The 9827-nt window shown below is 38.4% G+C and overlaps 1 non-coding gene and 1 pseudogene across 1 annotated transcript; both read right to left on the bottom strand.

Annotated features, from left to right (window-relative positions):
• Nucleotides 1-585: 585 nt before the first annotated feature.
• Nucleotides 586-1895, bottom strand: LOC125350686 (annotated as a pseudogene).
• Nucleotides 1896-8378: 6483 nt separating this feature from the next.
• LOC125350962 lies at nucleotides 8379-8504 on the bottom strand. Its single transcript, XR_007210867.1, has one exon. It is a non-coding gene; the product is annotated as a U6atac minor spliceosomal RNA (small nuclear RNA).
• Between the last annotated feature and the right edge of the window lie 1323 nt (nucleotides 8505-9827).

Below are 9827 nucleotides of genomic sequence, written 5' to 3'. Positions count from 1 at the left end.
GAAACTGTAACCCCTCTGTACGTCACTTTAACAATAAAGAAATTAAAAAACAGAAGCTAAACATAGAGCTCCCCTATGACCCAGTAATCCCATTTCTGGGCATTTACCCAAAGGATCACCAACAAGGCCAAACTAAAGCTATCAGCACAACTATGTTCATTGCAGCATTATTTACCATATGGAACTAACCCAGATGTCCTTCAGTAGATGAATGGATCAAGAAATTATGGTGTATATGCACAATGAAATTATATGCTTCTATCAGCAAGAATGGCATTGCCCCATTCAAAAGAAAAAGGAAAGACCTAGAAAAAAATCACACTAAATGAAGTGAGGTAGACCCAAAAAATATAAACTCTATGATCTTTCTTTCTTTTTTTTCTTTCTCTTAATTCATGGCATTTATTAGTACCTCAAAATGCGGTAATTGTCACAACATAAATCATTTAGTGAAACACTGATAATGAGGGGCAGGTAACAAAAGATTAGCCTTAAAATACCTGCAGAAAAAGCTTTCTGGATATGAATGAAAGTCACTGATCTGAGCATAAGGACTACTATTCTTAGCAGTAAATATTTTTTCAAAAGATTTCAAACAACTTTACTTTTTGTAATATAATTACATTTAAGTTGGCAGAACTGCTCCCATGACAGACAAGACCTGTCATGCAAGAAAAAAAATAAGGTTTCCATAAAGCTTAGGGCAGAAGTACCACAGTAACACAAGAATGGCTAGAGCAGTCTCAAACAACAGTGCCAAAGTCTATTAGCAAATGGGTAGGAATGAAGACTGCCACAGAAGTTAGCCTAAGACCAGTAATATTTTCTAGTGCTATTTCTTAAGATGCCTATTAAAACATATCACATATAACAGGTGTAAATGGAATAGTGTGAGACTTGTATAGAAGTACCAGGCAGTTTCTACAAATCTCATTCAACTGTGGTATGTGGTTTTTGAATTAGGATTCTACAAAAGTAATTTCATAGGACTCTAGGTAAATTTTACACCCAGTGAATTTTATAGGCCCAAAAATAAATAGCCACACGCACTAAACCTACACATTAAATTAAAATGGAAGCCAAGTGTTGGGTGTTTCCAAAAGAAGCCAAACAGGAAAGATTATTCAAAGAGGAGATCTTCGTCTTTCTCTTCAGCCAGAAGGTTTGCAGGCTCCATCACTTCTCCAGCTGCCCTTCGTTGCTCCAAGTCCTTCTCAGATTTTTCCTTGAGAATCTTTCTCTTCTCCTGTATTTTCTTTAACCTATAGAACTCTTTCTCGCTCTCTTTCATCCAGCTCTATGATGATATAAGCAAGGGTTCGTTCAATCCGGGGAGTGATGACATGCTCAATGGCATTTACATGCCTGTTGGTTATCCTGATGGCTTCATCCAGAGTCACGAAGGAAGTCTGCAGCGAAGCCAGTTCCACCAGAAGTTCCACTGCTTTGGCATAATTCCTTTTTATTTTAGCCAACTGTTCCCCACCTCTGGCTAAACCGGTCAGTTCCTTCATAATAATGTTCAAACACTGGTAAGGTAACACCTGCTATGTTATCTTTCTTTGCTCGAATCTTCACTTGGGCTTTATTTATATTTTGGATAACTGTGGTGCTGAAGTCCCCTGCTGTGAACTTGGCCTCTGCAAACGAAATGGCAGCTTCTCTCATCATTTCACCCATCAACATTTTAGCCTCTATTATCTTCTTTAGGATCTGTCGAAACCGAAGAGTTAAGGCATCAGATTTTTTCTTCAGGAGGTTTCGACCCGTCTGAGCTCCTTTTAAACGAGCCTTCATGATGGTCTGTGCCATTCTCGAAGGGAAGATCTCAATCCGGTCTTTGCCCGACATTGTGACGATAACTTTTCGTCTTGGACCCCTGGCCGGGCACCCTGGGCTGCAACAGCTCTCTATGATCTTTCTTATTGGTAATAATTAGTATATGTCTAAGATAGTCGTAGCAGATGATCACAATAGCTCAATAACTATGAATATATGATCACATAAGATGATGTTAAGAGAAATGACCTCCAAAAAATGAAAGCCGGTAGTTTATTATTGACATTATTATTTTCAACGTACTATGTGAAATGGTTTCTTTTTTCCTTTTTTGATCTTCCCTATGATTTAGCCCCTGTTGTCACTGTATTTGATTCTGGTACTCTGGGTATTTTATATACATCTGTCTGAATTAGGGAAAGGAAGGAAAGGGGAACACTAAAACAATGAGACAAAGGGTAAAAGGTGAAGCAGTGCAACAGCAATACAAAACAATATGTTGTAAACTAACTGTACTACTGGGGAGATGGGGGAGGAGGGAAGGTGGAAGAAAAATGAGGGAGGGGTATCAAGTTGGACAAGAAGTGTACTCATTACTTAATGTATGTAACTGTAACCCCTCTGTACTTCACCTTGACAATAAAATTAATTAATTAATTTAAAATGTACAAATGTTATCATCATTTCCATTATCATTATTATAGTGTGCACATTTATTAAGTTCTTTCTATAATTTAGGCAAAGTTTTAAGGCTAATTTTATACACAATTACTCTGAGCTCATGATCAAACTGCTTACTCTTTCCTAACTTCTTTTTTTCATGGAATATTAGGTTTTGCTAAATATACATACATATATATGTATATATGTAGATCTTACTTCATTCAAATTAACTGTTGTGTACTATATAATTATATAAATGATACCAACTATCTCTAGCACTAGATGATTAATAAAACATCAAATATACTTTATGTATATTTGTGAGAGTTTCTTCAGAGAAGATACATAGAAGCCGAGTTATTAGATTAAAAATAATGCAGAATTTAAACCATGTGTTTGTGGTTTTGGTATTAATTTTATAAACATTTATAAACATTTTATAAACTGAACATTAAGTTTAGGTTTATTTCTAAACTTAATTGTTTCTGAACAGCTAATCATATTTTCTGTGACAGCTTCTGTGGTTAGTAACAGTTTTCCCTTTTGTTGTAGTTTTTATATTTTTCCATTTCTTTCCCTTCATTCATGATATTGACAAGGATACCAGGTTCAATGTGGATAAGGAGGGTGACAGAGAGAAGGTAGTGAGAGTTTATGAATATAACGGGAATTCTTTTAAAGTGATCATTGTGTGTGTTTGTTGTAGCTATGTAGTAGATACTCTATTAGACTGAGAAAGTTTTCTCTATTCTTAGATTACAGGACATCTTTTTATCATTGTTCTGTTTTCTTGAGACTGAGTCTTTGCTTTATAGCACAAGTTATTAATTATATATGCCTGAAACAACACACATTTGGTCATTTGGTCACAATACTTTAGTTTTTAGAATATTGTTGATGTTGTTTGCTAATACTCTACTCAGGGTTTTTTAATTTATTTTTATTTATTTATTTTTTAAGTTTGAGACTTTTATTTTGGAGTGATTTTCCCTTAGGAGTTAATTTCTTTTTTTTTTTTTTCTTATCTTATTTTGTCAAAGTGATATACACAGAGGTTACAGTTTCATATGTTAGGCATTGGATTAAAACAATGAGACAAAGGGTAAAAGGTGAAGCAGTGCAACACAATACTTACAAGACAATATGTTGTAAACTAACTGTACTACTGGGGAGATGGGGGAGGAGGGAAGGTGGAAGAAAAATGAGGGAGGGGTATCAAGTTGGACAACAAAGTGCTTGTCTAGTGAATGCAATATAATAGGTTCAATCCCCAGTACAAAAAAAGCAAAGAACACCCCCCCCTCCTAAACTGCAAAACAAACCATTATTAAAAATCAGACAAAAATGTCGTAAGAAATCAGGCCAAAGGGAAAAGAGGAAAGTTGGAAAGAAACAGAATGCTAGGAATTTTCTTTTATCATTTATGGCAGCAAGCAAATACTGATGAAAGTTAAAGATGATGAAGTGAGTATGTGATCAGTACATTATAAACGATGTTAATATTTATATAATATTTACTAAAGTAATAAAGGATGTACAGATATTTTGGGAGGGATTTAAACAAATTTTATTATCAAACTGATGTACAGAGAGGTTACAGTTTCATACGTTAGGCATTGGATACATTTCTTGTACTGTTTGTTACCTCGTAACTCATTCCCCCCTCCCTCCTCCCCCTTTCCCTTTCACCCCATGAGTTGTTCAGTTCATTTACACCAAACAATTTTGCAAGTATTGCTTTTGTAGTTGTTTGTCTTTTTTTACCCTATATACCACTGTTTACCAGTATACATGGTTTCCAATATACTCAGATAAGATACAGAGATAGTGTAGGTACAAGCACAGGAAGGGGATACAAGAGGATCATCAATAATAGAAGCTACAGTTACACATAGCACATTGACAGTAGTTACAACAGTGTTATAACAATCGTTTCCATAACATGGAGTTCATTTCACTCAGCATCATCTTATGTGTTCATAAAAGTATAGCTATTGGGCTCTTGTGATCCTCTGCTGTGACTTGCCTAAACCTATGCTATTCCCTATAAGGGAGACCATAGAGTCCATGTTTCTTTGGGTCTGGCTCACTTCGTATAACTTTTTCCAAGTCCTTCCATTTCCTTACAAATCGGACAATGTCATTTTTTTCTGATAGAGGCATAAAATTCCATTGTGTATATGTACCACATTTTCCAGATCCATTCATCTACTGAGGGGCATCTGGGTTGGTTCCAGATTCTAGCTATGGCAAATTGTGCTGTGATGTAGTTGGTCTATGCCATTGTTTAGTTCTGTGGCTTCTTTGTTCAGTTTTTGGCGTGTTGATCTGTCCTGAGGTGACAGTGGAGTGTTAAAGTCCCCAACTATCAATGTGTTTGGGTCTATGAGTGTTTTTAGAGTCAGTAGTGTTTGTTTGATGAAGTTGGGTGCTCCTGTATTTGGTGTGTAGATATTTAGGATGGTTATATCTTCCTGTAGGAGTGATCCCTTTATTAGTATGTACTAACCTTCTTTGTCTCTTCTTACCTTTTTTAATTTGAAGTCAATTTTGTCTGATACTAGGATTGCAACTCCGGCCTATTTATGGGGGCCATTTACTTGGTAGATTTTATTCCAGCCTTTCACTTTTAGAAGATGTTTACTTTTGCTGGATAGATGTGTCTCCTGGAGGCAGCAGAAAGAAGGATCTTGATTTTTGATCCAACTTATGAGCCTATGTTGTTTGATTGGAGAATTAAGACCATTAATGTTGAGAGTTAGGATTTAGTGATGACCATTTGTTCCTGTCATTATCAATATCTTGTTAAAAGCTGTGTCTTCCCATTTCTTGATCTGATATTCTGGTTTACTATTTAGGGTTCATTTCTCTGTCTGTATTGGGATATTGATTATTTTCCCTGTATAGTACATCTTTGAGGATTTTCTGTAAACCTGGTTTGGTGGAGATATATTGTTTTAGTTTTTCCTTACTGTGGAAAACTTTTATTTGACCTTCAGCTATGAATGAGAGTTTAGCTGGGTACACTATTCTTGGTTGGTAGTTATTTTTATTTAGGGTTTGGCATCCCTCATTCCAGGCTCTCCTTGTTTTCATGGTCTCTGCTGAGAAGTCTGGGGTAATTTTGATGGATTTTCCATTATATGTGATTGTTTTCTTCTCCCTAACAGCTTTACGGAGTCTTTCCTTGGACTCTCTTGATATTGTTTTGATCACAATGTGTCGGTGGGATGTCCTATTCTGGTCTGGTCGGTTTGGGGTTCTATATGCTTCTTGTATCTGTATAGGCCTATCCTTCTGGATATTTGGGAAGTTCTCGGCTAATACTCTGTTAAATAGGTTGCCTATTCCATTAACTTCTTTCCCCAGGTTTTCTTCAACACCTATTATCCTTAAATTGGGCTTCCTGATTGTGTCTTGAAGCTCCTGGAGCGATCTGTTTTGTCGATTGGACTGGATTTGTACTGATTTTTAATCTTTCCCCATAGATTCTAGGGAATCTTCATCTCCTGAGATTCGATCCTCTGCTTCAGTTAGTCTGGACTGTAGGCTAGCTAAGTGATTTCAAATCTCTTTTCCTTCTGACTGGTCTTTCCAGATGATTTCCATGTCATCTCTTAGGTCCTGTAAGGACTTCTTTACTTCATTAACTTCATTAATTTGGTTTTTGAGTGCTGTCTCTCAAATCTTTTACCTGGGTTGCTTTTTCATTTGACTCTTGAATTTCATTTATCTTTCTATTTGTTGAGGTCACGAAGTCGTCTACTACTTTATGGAATGATTGATGTATTGATTCAAGCTTTTCATTTATCATGTTTATCAGTAGACTTTGTAGAGTATTTTGAGATTTACTCTTCTATGTCTTTGATTGACTGCTCTGCTTCATGCTTGTTTTGAGTGGGATATAAAACTCCATTGTTTGCCATTTTTCTTGTGTTTGTTCTGCCCATTTGGATTGGGAATGCCAATCTATAAGCACCTGTGAGCACTGTTGAAGACCCAAAGCAGACTTTACCTAGCACTGTTGTATAAATCATATAAGTTCACAATTACATACAGATACCTTGTATACCTGTATATAAAATTAGATTTGGTGTTCCTAAAGAATACAATTTCAATATAACAACCAACCCTGAGCCCTGTATTTACTAGTTATTTATTTACTGTTATGACCCTATGAGCAATTGTTATTCTTATATTAAGTTCTTTTAGGACTGGCTTCCTCTATGAACCCCTTTGATTCACTCGGATTAAGCAGGGATACCCTGTATCCAATAAGCGGAGTCAATGGAATCTGGAGGTCCTAGAAGTAACTCAGGAGAATAAGTTAGAGGTAGTAAAGAGAATACAGTAAAATGTATGGGGGGGGGAGCGATGGTTTTGGTTTAGTTTCAGTGACGTGGAAATGTAGAGAAGAATAGAATCAGTAGAAAGAACAAGGTTAAAATGATAGACAATGGAGATAGACAATGGATAGCAGAAAAGAGTGGAGGTGTTATTCAAAGGAAAGTATTTTTTTTCTTTCATCACTTTTTTATTGATCAACTTTAAGACATTTTGCTGTCTACTTCTCACATACCAATAGTTTCTTTTTTTAAATTTTTTTTTCAAATTTTTATTATCAAACTGATGTACAGAGAGGTTACAGTTTCATACGTTAGGCATTGGATACATTTCTTGTACTGTTTGTTACCTTGTCCCTCATACCCCCCTCCCTCTTCCCCCTTTCCCTCCCCCCCAGAGGTGTTCAGTTCACTTACACCAAACAGTTTTGCAAGTATTGCTTTTGTAGTTGTTTGTCTTTTTTTACCCTGTGTCTGGCAAATTTGGTATTCCTTTTCAATTTCCTACTTCCAATACCAGTATACACGATTTCCAATATACTCAGATAAGATTACAGAGATAGTGTAGGTACAACCACAGGAAGGTGATACAAGAACATCATCAACAATAGACGCTACAGATACACATGGGACGTTGAAAGTAGTTACAACTGTGATATAACAATTGTCTCCATAACATGGACTTCATTTCACTTAGCATCATCTTATGTGTTCATAAGGGTATAGCTATTGGGCCTTGTGATGCTCTGCTATGACTTGCCTAAACCTGTACTAATTATTCCCAATAAGGGAGACCATAGAATCCATGTTTCTTTGGGTCTGGCTCACTTCACTTAGTATAATTTTTTCCAAGTCCTTCCATTTCCTTACAAATGGGGCAATGTCATTCTTTCTAATACAGGCATAAAATTCCATTGTGTATATGTACCACATTTTCCTGATCCATTTGTCTACTGAGGGGAATCTGGGTTGGTTCCAGATTCTCACTATGACAAATTGCGCTGCGATGAACATTGTTGTGCTGGTGGCATTACTGTGATTTTGTTTGTGGTCATTTGGATAGATACCCAAAAGTGGGGCTGCTGGGTCATAGGGTAGCTCTATGTTTAGCCTTCTGAGGAATCTCCATACTGCTTGCCAGAGTGGCTGAACCAGTTTACATTCCCACCAACAATGAAGTAGGGTTCCCTTTTGGCCACATCCCCTCCAACAATTGTTATTGTTAGTTTTCTTGATATATGACATTCTTACTGGGGTGAGATGGAATCTCAATGTTGTTTTGATTTGCATTTCTTTTATGGCCAGTGATGTAGAGCATTTTTTCATATGTCTCTTGGCCATTCCCATTTCCTCATCAGAGAAGTCTCTTTGTAAGTCTTTAGCCCACTTGATGAGGGGGCTATTGGTTCTTTGTGGTTTTGTTTTGGAAGAAGGTAATTTTTTTAGTTCTGCATATATTTTAGAGATGAGCCCTTTGTCTGTTGAATGTCCGGTAAAGATCTTCTCCCAGTTTGTGGGCTTTCTGTTTATCTTGCGAGCTATGTCCTTTGCCGTGCAGAAGCTCTGCAGTTTGATGCAGTCCCATTTGTCCAACAAAAACGATGGTTAGATGCCATGAAGTGGGTTGCAATGCCTTAACCGTTTGCATGTTGTCAGGCCCAAGGGCCTCTTCCATCCTTGTCAAGGGGAGTCCTAACCTTCTCTCCTTTCATACAACACAGGGAAGTATTTTTTAAACAAAGATAATGCAAAGAGAGAAATAAAGAAAAAATCCTGGAAGACAGATGCACAAACAGAGAAAAAATAGGAAAAAAAAATAATAAAAAGGAAAAAAACCAGAAAAATGAACAACCAAAAAAAAAAAAACTTGATAAAACAAACAGGTAAAAATGAAAAACAAAGAAACCAACTATGTTTCAGAAGTGAAAAAATAAATTTTAAAAAAGGTTAAAAAATGTTTGAGAAGAAAAAAAAATGGAGTCTCCCTTGTTTGGGTGATTTTTCTAGTCTCTGGTTTCCTTGGGATGGTCTGCAGTCTATTTTACTGCTTGGCTGGTTTGACTCGCGTTTAGTTTGCAGGGGGTGGATCTGTTCTGACTGTCTTCCCCTGTTGGTGAAATCCTGGGTCTCTGTGGTTTGCACAGCTTGCAGGATAGGCCATGGGCGTCCACTGTAGATGGGGACATGAACAGTCTCGGGAACCATGGCTCCTTGTCTGCTGTGTGGCCGCTGCCTTTAATGCCTGGCTTTGAATAGGCTGTGTACTCAGCAGAGTGGGGCACCTCTGGCCTGGTTTACCCAGCTGAGACTTGCTTGCCTGGGGGAGGTTCCTCCCTCCTGGGCAGGGCAGCCTCCTGGGTGGAGGTGGCTATAGAATTCAGCTTTGTTTGGGGCTGGGAATTGGGCTTCCTCTGTGACAGAACCATTTATCTGTCTCAGGAACTGTTTGTTCCCCGTCTGGTGGTTCCGTGCCGCTGTTAGCTGCTAGCTGCTTTCTCTTTAAATTTAGAAATTCCGGCGGGCAGGGCGGGGCACCTCTGGCTAAGCCGAGGCCCAGGATGTGCCTCCCGCCTGGGCAGTGGGTGTTCTCCTGGGCGGAGCGGCTCTCACTGGTCAGTCCCTCTTTCCCTTTTCGAAGATGGCTCCTTTGTCCTCGCTTTCCCCAGGCCTGCTTTAGTTCCAGTCTGGTCTGACCCTATGCCAGTGTCAAAGATGGCGCTTTGCTCTGGTGGTGGGGGAAGGGCTACCTCCCAGAAGCTGCTCTGTGGGTGTGAGTGAGAATGTCTTTCTTGGGGTACTCATGCTTTCTCTGAGATTTCAGCCTGTTCGTGCTCAGCCTGCGATCCACATGTGTCTGCCACCTTCTGGAGGATTTCTCCCTGGTCCGATCTGCACTGTGTGCTTTAGCTGCAGGGCATGCGGGTTGTTGTGCCGGGCACTTTGCCAGCTGGCGTGGCGGCGGGATACCACCCGGAGCTCAAATCTGTGTTTTCAGACCAGCAAAGTTGATTTTTCCTACCTGACCAGAATCCTTGTATTGTT

This window comes from Perognathus longimembris, chromosome 4, assembly GCF_023159225.1.
Source record: "Perognathus longimembris pacificus isolate PPM17 chromosome 4, ASM2315922v1, whole genome shotgun sequence".
NCBI lineage: Eukaryota > Metazoa > Chordata > Mammalia > Rodentia > Heteromyidae > Perognathus > Perognathus longimembris.
Note: the sequence above shows the minus strand (reverse complement) of the source record. Positions and strands in the feature narration are given on the sequence as shown.